Here is a 14,426-nt window from a genome sequence, read left to right as displayed (position 1 = left end):
TGCGCAGTAGATCTTCTTTTCCACCTATAATAAAGAAAAATTTCGAAAGGTTAAAAAAACGATATGGGACCACAAAAATTGTCAAAATATACTTAAAAAATCAAAATTGATCCTTACATCCTTTATATATTATAATAGGAAGGTGTAAATCTTACAAAATATCTTTTTAATTACCTGATCTTAACGGGACGATGACACTCCGATGTGTTCTCCACGAATGACGCCATGAAACTGAAGAATTCGGACGAAAGCTTGGCTGTGATTGGCTAATTCCTTTTTTTGAACATGAAAAGGGTCCTCACAGCTTCTTACACGGACAGAATCTGACCTTCTTCATGACCACGCTGGTCAAACTGCATATGATAATTTATTTATTAAATAAATTAAAAACCATTTCTATTTTTCTAATAAATGTATACAAAACTTATAAATATTCTAAATATAATGAATAGAATAAAGACAATGTAGACATTAAGAGATCTTTGTCGTTTTGCATAATAGAATACAATCGTATAGAAGAGAATTGTCGATAGAAAAATATCTAATATGAAATGCAGCATATAAAAGAATAAATTTCCAAAATCTATATCGATAAAGAAGCCTCACAATTGAAATACTTTCAGAGATGCATAATTGTTTTAAATGTATTTACACTAACGTTTATACACGATTCACACGAAGATTATTCCACATGATTTTCTATGCTATAAGATACTACATTCTCTTTATTCTATTCATTATTGTTAGAATAATTATGAATAACGTGTACATTTTATTTGTAATCGAAAAAGAAACATAAATTTATAACATATCAAAATTGTTTTCTATTTAATGTATGTTAAAACATATAAAATGTTTAAACCAATGCATATGCATAGAAACAATCTGAAATGTAATTAGAGAATATTAGAATGATAAAATAATTGTTAATTAAAGAATGAGATTGCCTACTTTAATTTAAAAAGCTTATATATGATATATGTACCTTTCTCTTCAAGATTCACCTTTTAACTGAGGCATTATCCTCTATGAAAATGCTTTTATTCAATGTTGGTTATGTTGTTTTCCAAATGTTGCCCATGTATGTAACAAAATAAAACATTCCAAGTAAACAGAGATACACTTTATAACTCTCTAATTTTTTCATTCTTATCACTTTTATGTAATTACTATTTTTATTAAATGCACATGTAACTTGTAATCATTATAAACATAATGAATATAATAAAAAGAATGCAGATTAAAAACATTAACTCATTGCATAAGAGAAAACAATCATGTAGAAGAGAAACGATGTCGAAGAAATTTGTAAAACAATTGACAATATATCGATTGCCACCCGTAAAAAAATGAATCTCTACCATAAAGGCGTATTTTTTACGTTATCGATACAAATAATAGGGACTTTCCTACTGTTGGCAAGCGATAGATTGTCAATTGTTTTACATATTTCTTTGAAGAGGTTTCTTTTCTACATGAGTCTTTTCTCATGTACCATGAGATAATGTCTTTATTATATACTCTTTTTTTATTTTATTCATTATTTATATAATATTTACAAGTAAAAGTGTGTAAAGTACTAGTAAAAAAAGTGTAAAAAATAGAGAGTTATAAAGTGTATCTCTGTTTACTTGGAATGTTTTATTTTGTTACATACATGGGCAACATTTGGAAAACAACATAACCAACATTGAATAAAAGCATTTTTATAAAGGATAATGTCTCAGTTAAAAGGTAAATCTTGAAGGGAAAAGTACATAGATCATATGTAATAAGTTATTAGATAACAATATACACTTATATTAATTATTTAACAATTATTTTATCATTCTAATGAACGGCTCAGTCTATAAATAAATTTCGAAGAGGAAGGAACTCCGAAAATATATTTCACACTTTTAAACAATTATTAATACTTCTATCGATTAATTAACAATTATTTTAATATTCTAATACACCCTTCTTATATTACAGCATAGTTTAATACTCGAAGTCATCACTGCTCATGAACAATAAAATACTTACTTTAGAATAAATAAAATAATAAAATCTGTACGTTATAATATTGAATTTTCTTTATTAGAATTTTAATTACCGTTGCAGAAATAATGAACATAAGAAAAATCATAAACAACTTTCTAATCAAAGTTTTGTTTTAGAGAACATAGGGTCAGTCTGCAAGTGAATTTCGAAGAGGAAGGTACTTCGAATATATATTCCGTACTTTTAAACAATAATCGATACTTCTATTGATTAATTAACAATTATTTTAATACTCTAATACACTCTACTTATATTACAGCATAATTAAACACTCGAAGTCATCACTGCGCATGAACAATAAATTAATTACGTTAGAATAAAAATAATGTTTAAATCCGAACGTTATAATATTAAATTTTCATTATTAGAATTATTATTATCGTTACAGAAATAATCCACATAAGAAAAATCATAAACAACTTTCTAATTAATGTTTTGTTTTAGAGAACAATGGGTCAGTCTGCAAGTGAATTTCGAAGAGGAAGGTACTCCAATAATATATCTCGTACTTTTAAACAATAATTAATACTTCTATCGATTAATTAACAATTAATATAATATTCTTATACACTGTACTTATATTACAGGACAATTAAACACTCGAAGTCATCACTGCGCAGGAACAATAAAATAATTACGTTAGAATAGATAAAATAATAAAATCTGTACGTTATAATATTGAATTTTCTTTATTAGAATTTTAATTACCGTTGCAGAAATAATCAACATAAGAAAAATCATAAACAACTTTCTAATCAAAGTTTTGTTTTAGAGAACATTGGGTCAGTCTATAAGTGAATTTCGAAGAGGAAGGTACTCCAATAATTTCTCGTACTTTTAAACAATAATCGATACTTCTATCGATTAATTAACAATTAATATAATATTCTTATACACTGTACTTATATTACAGGACAATTAAACACTCGAAGTCATCACTGCGCAGGAACAATAAAATAATTACTTTAGAATAGAAAAAATAATAAAATCTGTACGTTATAATATTGAATTTTCTTGATTAGAATTATAAATACCGTTGCAGAAATAATCAACATAAGAAAAATCATAAACAACTTTCTAATCAAAGTTTTGTTTTAGAGAACAATGGGTCAGTCCATAAGAAAATTTTGAAGAGGAAGGTACTCCGAGAATATATTTCGTACTTTTAAATAATAACCGATACTTCTATCGATTATTTAACAATTATTTTAATATTCTAATGCACCCTTCTTATATTACAGCATAATTTAATACTCGAAGTCATCACTGCTCATGAACAATAAAATACTTATTTCAGAATAAATAAAATAATAAAATCTGTACGTTATAATATTGAATTTTCTTTATTAGAATTATAATTACCGTTGCACACATGATCAACATATATGAAGTCATATAAACAACCTTCTAATCAATGTTTTGTTTTAGAGAACAACAGCTCAGTCTATTAGTGCATTTCGAAGAGGAAGGTACTCCGAAAATATATTCCGTACTTTTAAATAATAATCGATACTTCTATCGATTATTTAACAATTATTTCATTATTTTAATATACTTTAATTATTTTTCAGATTGTTTCAACGCATATACATTAATTTAAACGTTACATACCTATTAACATACTTTGAATAGAAAATAATTTTAATATGAATTTATTTTTTCAATTTATCAGATAACTGTCTTCAACTTGATTGCGTTCCTAGATCGGAAGGTAATATAATATACTCCAATTACTTACATTGCAAATAAAATTGTATTAATATTCATTAAAAATTTCTGTTTCAGAAGTGGTTTAATGGGTAGCGGGTAAATTTTTTGTTCGTAAAGGGTGGTACCATTTACAAATAAAGAATTTACTTCAGGGATGCGACCCTGCCCACGCGAGCCATGATTCTATCTTACTCCCAAGGATAGAATCATGTTCATTTGACTTTTAAGCTGGAGCAACCGTCTTCTTTTTTTTTCTTTTTTTTTCTTTTTCGGCTTTTTGATATGCATAGATAGATATGCATTTAGCATGGGAAACTGAAGCTTCATTGTAAGGGAAAACATCTTCCGCTAATTGTTAGACGGACCCAAGGATTGATTTCCGTAAGTTCGCAATAGTATACGGTGTTGGACTGAACATTTAGTGTAGGTTTCTCCTAAATTTAGAGTCAGTGGACTAGTCCAATCGGGGGGAAACCACTTAAAAAAAAAATCGTGAAAAGTTCCGCTTTAAAAGTTACACCCATCCCCCCTTTTTTCCTATCCCTTTTATTGTTTAACTCTTTTTTATCCCTTTGTTTTCTGTTGCAGATTGGTCTATGGTAAGGAAACGACCACAGGTGGACCAGAGGAGGACCATAAAGGCACCAGAAGTGGACTTGGTAATATAAGATAGTATAAAATAATTATTTGTATAAATAAAATGAAAATTTTTGTATCTTTATATAATTCTCTTTGTAGCATCTCACATGTGTGATCATTATTTTTAATGTATTTTCTTTATTTATAGGTTCCATGGAACAACTCATAATTGTGTATACTCTTTTTAATTATTATACTTTATTTTATGGAGATTGAAAATTATGTATATGAATGTATATAGATTGTATTTCTATAAGTTGAAGTTATTCTAGGGTGTGTTAGTTTTAAGTATCATCGATGATTCTATTGAATTTCTTTTCAGATTACACTCCTTGCTTATCTCATTCTGTATTTTTTAGTATTGAAATTTTTCTCTTGTATTTTCGATAATAATTTTAACGATTTTTTGAATGGTACTCTTATGGTGGGGCCTAAGAGTTAGATTCATTCCTTTGAATTATATTCGGATGTGAGCATCTTTAGGATGCACATCCCTCTTGGGTCTTCAGAAGCGGTTACCTCCTCGTGGTTAGACCTGGGCAATGGTATTTTACTTTCCATGTAATGTTTAACATATTTTGATATGTTTTACATTCCATTGCAAGTAAAATCCAGCCAAAGACCGCTTACCATAAACATTATAATTGTAATTAGTTTCTGTAATTTTCTAATGAACATATTTTTATTCCTTTCCTTGGCTCCTTCTATCCATTTCATCTCCAGAAACTAATTACCTTATAATGTTTTTTAATAACTTTTATAATGTTACAGGCATTACACCGATAAAACAAAAAATCTTTTATTGTAATATTTATTTTATTTTATTTCAGGATAAAATTATTTTTGTTGTAATGCATATTTTATTTTTTAAAGCAGATTTCTACTATCTCACAATTTAACATATATTAAATAGAAAACAATTTTGATATGTTATAAATTTGTGTTTCTTTTTTCGATTACAAATAAAATGTACACATTATTCATAATTATTCTAACAATAATGAATAAGATAAAGAGAATGTAGTATCTTATAGCATAGAAAAGCATGTGGAATAATCTTCGTGTGTGAATCGTGTATAACCGTTATTATGAATATTTTTAAAACAATTATGCATCTCTGAAAGTATTTCAATTGTGAGGATTCTTTATCGATACAGATTTTGGGAATTTATTCTTTCATATGCTGCATTTCATATTAGACATTTTTCTATCGACAATTCTCTTCTATACGATTGTATTCTTTTATGCAAAACGACAAAGATCTCTTAATGTCTACATTGTCTTTATTCTATTCATTATTTTTAGAATATTTATAAGTTTTGTATACATTTATTAGAAAAATAGAAATGGTTTTTAATTTATTTAATAAATAAATTATCATATGTAGTTTGACCAGCGTGGTCATGAGGAAGGTCAGATTCTGTCCGTGTAAGAAGCCGTGATGACCCTTTTCATGATCAAAAAAATGAATTAGCCAATCACGGCCAAGCTTTCGTCCGAATTCTTCAGTTTCATGGCGTCTTTCGTGGAGAACACATCGGAGTGTCATCGTCCCGTTAAGATCAGGTAATTAAAAGATATTTTATAAAGTTTAAATCTTCCTATTATAATATATAAAGGATGTAAGGATCAATTTTGATTTTTTGAGTATATTTTGACAATTTGTATGCTCTTATAACGTATTTTTAATCATTCGAAATTTTTCTTTATTATAGGTGAAAAGCAGATCTACTGCGCATCATTTTCGCGCATGCATTATTTTCGCGCCAGTCTTACGCGCCTGTTTTATGCACTGCAATATGGCGAATCTTTCGAATTATTTAATCTGTCGTCTGTATACTTGTTGCAGCGGATTTTGTTATCCCGTTAATTTCAGGTAATTGTTTCAATTAATATTTTAATGTACACCTTCCCTGTTATATATTAAATGATATATAACGAATGTTATATATCAAATGCATACTACATGCATAATTTTTATACGTGAGTTTTTTCATATTTTACTTTTTTTTAGTTTTCTTAACATGGGAAGAGTTATAACACGAATTCACTAATATTTTAACCTTGTGGCAACTTTTTTTATCTTCTCCATATACGGCGAGGTGAGCATTATTTTTTTTAAGTATAAGCATATAAGCATATAGAAATACTACAGAAAGAGTGAGAGAGAAGGAGTGTGAGAGAGAGAAGGAAGAATAAGAAAACAATACACTCGACATATAAGCTATTATATAAATGTGTATTTATATTTGTAGGTATTTTCTTCGAGTCGACGACAAAACGTAAACAGCCGATAACATAGGTATAATAGCCGAGCGAGCGTTCGACATTCCCGAGATCTCCTCTACTAAGGTTACATAGTAACATACCTCGTATTCGTCTTCTATCCTTCAACGAGACAACATAAACGAAAATAAGGCGTATTAAATTATTTAATAATTTTATTTCTAACGTTATCGTTTTGATTTTAATAGTTTAAAAAGTTTTTCATTGCATAGAATGGTATTAAAACTGGTTTATTTTTTAGGTTACTCTTTATTGAATATGCTGATACAATTACTGTTTTATTTAGACAACTTTAAAGATTTTTAATTAATATTTATACTAACATTACATACTTGGTATGTAATATTGCAAGCATATAGTTGCATACTTTCATCAATTTCACAAATATTTAATAACTTGAATACCATTCTATCAAAAATATTTAATGGTTTTAATGTGTGCCCTGCCTTCAGAAATGATTTACAGGAAATATTGTAATATAGTCTTTAGTATGTTTCAGCTTTTCAGACTTTTTATTTAATTTTATTTTATACATCGTCATCCTAAGGGTAGGATACCCATCCTGCAATCATCAACGAAGACTAAAAGTAAGTATATTTTACTATCAAACATTTCTATGATAATTTCAATGGATTTTTATTGTAACAATGATATTAATTGTTCTTTTTCTTGTTATGTTTCAGAAAATCATTGCAAACGAGCGCGTAGGCAATGAGGTTATCGTGTGTTGCATCGTGTTAAAATAAAATATAAAAAAGTCGACAAGTAGATTCAGTGTTGATCGTCGTATATTAAAGTTTCGTTTGCTCGGTTTAGAAACTCGCAAGTTTCTTTTATTTGATTTAAACATGTGCTCATCGTCATCCTAAGGGTAGGAGACCCATCGTGCATTCATCAATAAAGATTTAAAGTGAGTATATTTTTTTATAAAATAATTCCTTGAAAATTTTAATGATTTCTTGTAATAGTAATGATATTAATAGTATTGTTTTTTATTTCAGTTTCAGATTGCAATTGTGCACGAATGGCCCATGTGAAGTGACCGGGAGTGAAATTTTTGTTTTTGCATTTGACTGCGAGCAATGCAGTCTTTGAATGAGTGCAGTTTAGAATCAGTGATCGGGCGAGTAATAAATTAAAATAAAACGCGAATTAGAGTCAGTGTTGTTCGTCGTATAATAAAATATCGGTTTCGCGATAAGAAACTCATCTATAGTTTCTTATTTTCGTTTATATCGCGTTTTTAGATTCACGCGAGGTGCATCACCATGGTGCAATAGAGCTGCATCTTCTTGGAATGCACTGTAAGTATTCATTTGTATTTACATTTTATTTGATTTTATTTTAACTAGATTTCTGATAATATTCAAGATAACTTATCGTTTTGTTCTATTTTATTTTACAGATATAACCATGGATTCTCTTCCTTTCAAAGATGTTGGATGAATTCTTCGATGGATTTTGGATGGATCTTCGATGGATCTTCTTCAATGGCAAATCGAGTATCGTCTTCCATGGTCAGACTACAATACTTGCTGTGAAGTAGGAGTGTTTTGGAGCCATCGCAGAACTTCTAAAACTGTGAGTTTTTATTTAAAGTCCCTCCAGTGCTCAATCATGCCGAGGATGAAAGGTCCAAATCGGCACGAGTTATTGGTTGTAATTATCTAAATAAATTATTGACGAGCACATGAGTAATTCCTTTTTAGGAGTTACTCATGAAAATTGTATATTTTATTGTATGTTTTATTATTAGTTCAGGATAGGTTTTCTTGTCTCATCGGTTAAATTTATTTAATTCATAATGCAATTAATAAAAGCACTCTCTTTTTTATTACGTGTTAAAAGCATGTAATAAATGTCTTACATGCATTGCTTCGTACATAGTTTATCTAATCAAAATTAATTTTGATATATCAATACTTTGATATTTTAAATAAATGAGCAAGAAGACAAACTCATTCGCGACGGATAGACTTTGGCAGTTAAGTGGCGGCTCAAAGCCCAGTTCTTTCATTAGAACAGCCAACTTAATGAAAGGAGTCGTCCGAGGTTTGCAAAAAATATCCATCATTATTGTAGAGTCTTTTAATACATCCTTACCTCGAAACTATAATTGTTTCATATGGGGTAACTTTTTTTTTTCATTCGCTTGTTTAAGTCATTATTCACCAAATGACTTGTAGAGTCTTTAGTCGCTTAGATGAGTTTTTATACAAATGTATTTATGTGTTTATGTCTTAATCATATTTTTTAGATCAGGATTTTCAGCTTCTAATATACTAATCTCCCGTTTCTCCCCCCCATACTTTCTGCGTTCTCATCTATGCGTGTGCCCAGGTGTTACACGTATGGGTGAGAAACAGTTAGCGTGGGTTTAGTTTTAGTTTTTTCCCCTATTGGCGGCTGTTATTGTGCTAATGATTGCACGATGTACTTTACACCTGTGTGTGCGTATTAGGTAGTGTGTATTGTACATCGTTTCGCGATATTTTTTATTCATTTAATACATCATTAAATACTCAAAACACTACTTCCTCATATTACGTTGCTGTATTCTTATATTTATATTAAATATTTCTAATTTGTTTGATAATCTCGTTTGCATAGTATAGTTACTGCATTTATTTGTGGAAACTTTGATATACTTGTATATTACTAGTATGCATACATATATACTAGTGTATACTTGTATTTTTGCATTAGTTTTTTTATGCAATAATCATTAGCCTTGGCAGTCGATTACAGCAAAACGTACGTATACCCATTAGCATATAAGTTTAGAAAACGTGGTTGAGCTAGGGTGTCGGAGGTGCCCCGGGGCATGCTCTCTAGTTTAGGCTTTTGCACCCTGGTGGTATGTGTGAGAACCGTGGAGTGAGTGGGTGGGTATGTATGTTTTTTCTTAAAATGGGTAAAAATATGGATAATAGGCAGGCAGGTAGCATACTTCTCTGAATGAATGTGAAAACTTTAATGTTAAGTAGGTAGGATCCAGGAAAGGCATTAGACTTCTTACTTCCACTCCGGAGTGGAAATTCCGCCTCCTGGTTTATACAGAATTGTTACAAAATTTTATCATCACATTCTATATTATGTTTGATTTGTTAATTTATTTTGTAACTATTCTGTGATCTTTATTATGTATCATGATTCAAAGGTATTTGCAACCATTTGAAAGATTCATTTCTACTTCGATTTTATCTCGAACGAGATAGAGTCGAATCAAATTCGCAAATTCTTTGATGCATTTGATACTTAGTTTTAAGTATTTCAGGATTAGCACTACGCACTTTCGCGATTTCGTCTTACAGCTACAAATACTTGATATTACTAAACAAAAAGAATTAATGAAATGTAGGTATTGCAAGAAAATGCATTACATGTATTGCACATTTTATTTCAATTCGATTTTATTACTCGACGTTAAAAGTGCGAAGTGTTATTAGGTCATCGAGGGAAATTATTATCTGCTTGGACATTTGATTAAATATTCTTGTGTATGGTCAATGAACTCATTGGTTGAAGTTCATTGATGGTCCACGAGCTAGAAAAGTGAACGTTAAATGTATATAAATTTTTTTAATAATTGAGAATTAGAATCGTAACAAAATACGAGTTCATTTGCAACATTAGTATGAAAGATCTTATCTTGCCTGTCCGTAAGAAATGTCCAAATGCAGTTTTCATGGAATGAAGAAAGAAGAGGCTTAATGCCGAAGAGGCCCCCACTTAATTGTGGCTCAAGAGGGCAACTACAGGCTATAGAGTTATTTTCAAAGGTTCAACAGCAAGTTCGAACCTTTAGAGAATGGCTCTCTAGTCATATTTTATATTTTATTGTTTTACTTTTTTGCTCGTCATTAATTTTTAGTTGTAAGTGGAGATGATGGACCATTCCATCTCCTTGGGACACCAAATTTGTGTCTATATCGTCAAAAAGATGCACATGTGTTTAGTTAGAATCAAAAAATTTAAATTTCCTTATTATTACATTTTGGAGCTTAAATATCGTTCAGTAAATATTAAAGTAATCTCTCTTTTCTTTTTTTGCCTTTAAGATTTTTAACTGTGATCGTATTTCATTAAATTTCTAATTTTTTCTTCTCTATTTAATACAGTTTTAAAGTATTAGTCATAATAATTAATGGATATTATTTTTTCTAGTAACTTAATATTTGTACTTTTACTTTTTTATTTTTTGTAAATGTAAAATCACGCGTTTATATTTAACTTCATTGCAACAGTAAATAGTAATTTGACAAAAATAAATATAGAATATAATTAAAAAGTGCATCTACGAATTGGACGATTCATATGTTAGGCTACTTTATATCACTTGATTGTATGATTAATATAGTTTTCTTTTTGTTACAGGTGATCTTCGTTGGATTTGACAACAAACCTTTTTGATTCTTCTCCTGCTTTTTATAATATATGTATAAATGCATTTCTGAAGGCACACATATAAACACTAAATATGAAATAAAACATTTAATATTTGCAAAGGCTTATAAAAGATTTCATATATGTTTGGTAATAAAATGTTTAATTTATTAAAATATCTGTTTCAGATTTAAGACTTTAATGGATCTACTTGTTTTTTTTTTATTTTTATAATATCTATGATAGGCATCTTGAAAGGATTTGATTTTATTCTGCTTGTTTCTATGATAGGAGAAAAAAATGTATTATATTCGAAAAATCGTCGGTATAAAACTTGATGAGAAAAGGAGGGAATGTAGGGAAACTTTCATCGTTGTGCAGTATAGTTTAAAAATTTCTTATTTTTTTTTTCTACGTTTATTTCGTTATAGAAATGAAACAAAGTAATAAAATATAAAAAAAAATAAATTTGTGTGGGAGTATAAAAGGAATGGAGTGGTTAATGGTTCACACAATCGGGCAGGAGGAGAGACACCCTCCAATCGTACGACCGTGAAAAGCAATGAAATGGAAAGGGCTGAATCGAGCAGAGAGTTAATCGTCGACTAGGTGACATTTCAAGAGGAAAACGGAGTGCAATTGAAGGGAAATGGAAAATCAGACAGAGTGAAAGAGAGAGAGAATCCGTGGTAAGAGTACGAGCGAGTTGTAAAGGGCCGAGAAGGAAAAAGAGAAAAGGCTTAGTGGAATGAGAAAAACGGGAAGAAGACTCATGTGTTAGGGGGTTGAAATATAGAAAAAAGAGAGATAGAGAGAGAGAAAGAGAGAAGGAAAATCGAAAGCTGCATTGCGGTGCTCGACCCTGCCTAACAGAAGCGCCGTCTATTGGCATGTTTCTTTGCCAATTTCACCCCACACTCAACCCCACTTAATATTTTTCTTAACTTCGTCTTTAACTTCTTCTTCTTCTTCTTCTTCGAACTTTTAAAAAAAAGTTTTTAATTTTTTTTAATTCTAATTGAATAATTGTCAATTTTAAATTTAAATTTAAATTTAAATTTAAATTTGTAACATTAATTTTTTTTGTCGGATAAAACAAGAGTTTAACTTTAAAGTTTAAAATAGGCGGCAGTCATCAGTTATGCAATCAATAATTCTTTTGTATAAAAAGAAACGAGAAAAAGTTACTTGAAATAATTTATTTGATATATATTTATTTTTGTATTTTTAGAAAATCCTTCAGATTATTTCGCTTATCTTTTTTTTCCTACTAAGTTCTCTTGTCATTTTGTTGCTCATTCGGTAGAATGAACGAGGGAAACGACACGAACGCTTAAGCGAGAAAATGAGCGACCCCATCCATAGTCGTTTTACGAATTACGTTTCTCCTCTATCTAATATAAGACTAGCTATTTTTTCAAGCAAATTTATTCATTGCCATAGTTTTTCTCGTTTGAACTTCTATCTCTCTTTCTTTCTCACTTTTATGAGGCTCGAAAAATTTTTAACAAAGATTGCTAATCCTCCTACCACTTACATACAATATAAAAACTAATTAACATCAATGTATCTTACTTTAAATTTATCTCTTTTCTTTTTTGTTTTTTTGAAATGAAAACTTCTTTAGAATGGGAATGATCTGAAAAGTAAATAAACGGAAACGGAACTATGTAACGAAGCTATGAAACGGCTACTATACTAAATAATGAGAGAAGAAAAGACAAACATATAGGATTGAGCCTGCGAGATAATGAGACTGTGATCTGCCCACATGATCTTTTATATATATATTAACTTTGATAAATACAGTTCCATGTATTTTTAATTTTCTAACCTAATGATTAGAAATAAAGTGCAAATAAATTCGAAACAAAAGCGTAAGATTAATTTCGAATGAATTATTTGATTATAAAACATATTTAGAAATATTTGATTAAAAATAGTAGTTATTTTTTTATTGGCAAATGTGCCTTGTGTTTAACTAAACAATCTTTTTTTTTTTTATTTCACTTGTCATTCTTTCCAAATGTTTTTGGCTAAGAAAAGATCATAGAAAATAATGTTAGTACCATAACAGGCACCACCCCCACACCGTCGACATCGTCGAATCGTGCCAAGTAATAACCCTTCGGCTATTCTGCTATCTTTACGCCCTCGTCGCGTCGTACTTCCTTGCCCTTCCAAGCTTCCAAAGCTTTCTCTTTCTCTCTCTCTCCTCTCTTTCTCTCTCTCTTTCTATTTGACACTCATTCTAAAACGTAAGCAAGTACTCAAGGCTTCTTTTCTTTCTCTCTTTCTCTTTTACTCATTCACTCACCCTCTCGAGAAAAGCTCGTATCCTTCGATATACTCCAAAAGAAAAAGAATATGAGAGTGAGTGAGTAAGAGAGAGAGAGAGAGAGAGAGAAACTTGGGGTGCGCTCCCTCGTGCGGGAAATAGCTCGACCTTGACCTTTAACCGTCGTCCCACGATCTTCGTGTTTAAGGGAGGACCGAAGTGACGGCAATGGAAGCCTCGAGAACCTCGGGAAAACGTTGAGAAATGTTTCGTTATCGATCACACACACACACACACACAATATATATTCGAATAAAAAAATACAAATTATTCAAATAATACAATAATATATTATATTAATAATTAAACAGTTAATAGTTTGATTAACGAGTATACTCGTGAAAAAGTAGACATGATTTTATGTGATTGACGAGTATACTTGTCATACGTATAAATTAGTAACCATTAGCTATATAAATTGTAATTTTACAATTTCCAATTCATTTTTTTTTTTTTTCTTGAAAAGTAGTAGTAGTAGTAATAGTGCGATTGACGAGTATACACGTCATGTATATAAAGTATTAGCCATTGACTATGTAAATTGTAATTTTACAATTTCAAATTCATTTTTTTTTCATGCTATCAACTAGAAAAGTAGTAGTAGTAGTAGTAGTAGTAGTAGTAGATTTTCATGTAATAAGAATGATAAGAAGAAATATGGCGGATTATTAGGAATGATTTTATTTTCCTTTTTTCTTTCTTTCTTTCTTTCTTTTTGAGTAGGATATAAAAGAATGAATAAACGAAAAAAAAAAGAAAAAAGGAAATTATTTTTTGTTACAACCGAGAAGAGGTACCTGTATCATAGCAGTGAGAAAAAGAAAGAGAGGTCGTATTATAGTTAATCTCTTTTCGTTGAGGAACAGAAACAGAACTGGCTCGCCACGGATTAATATCCAGGGACGTATATAAGCGCATACTTTTCAAAAGGAAGATTACGTTTTTGTTATCGAGGCAAGTTTTTTTTTTTTTCATCTTTTCTACTACCCTTTTCACTTTCTCTCTCTCTCTCTCTCTCTCTGTC

Source organism: Polistes dominula, unplaced genomic scaffold, assembly GCF_049000335.1.
Source record: "Polistes dominula isolate Pdom_NZ unplaced genomic scaffold, Pdom_raw_medaka contig_29, whole genome shotgun sequence".
NCBI classification, from domain to species: Eukaryota; Metazoa; Arthropoda; class Insecta; order Hymenoptera; family Vespidae; genus Polistes; species Polistes dominula.
Note: the sequence above shows the minus strand (reverse complement) of the source record.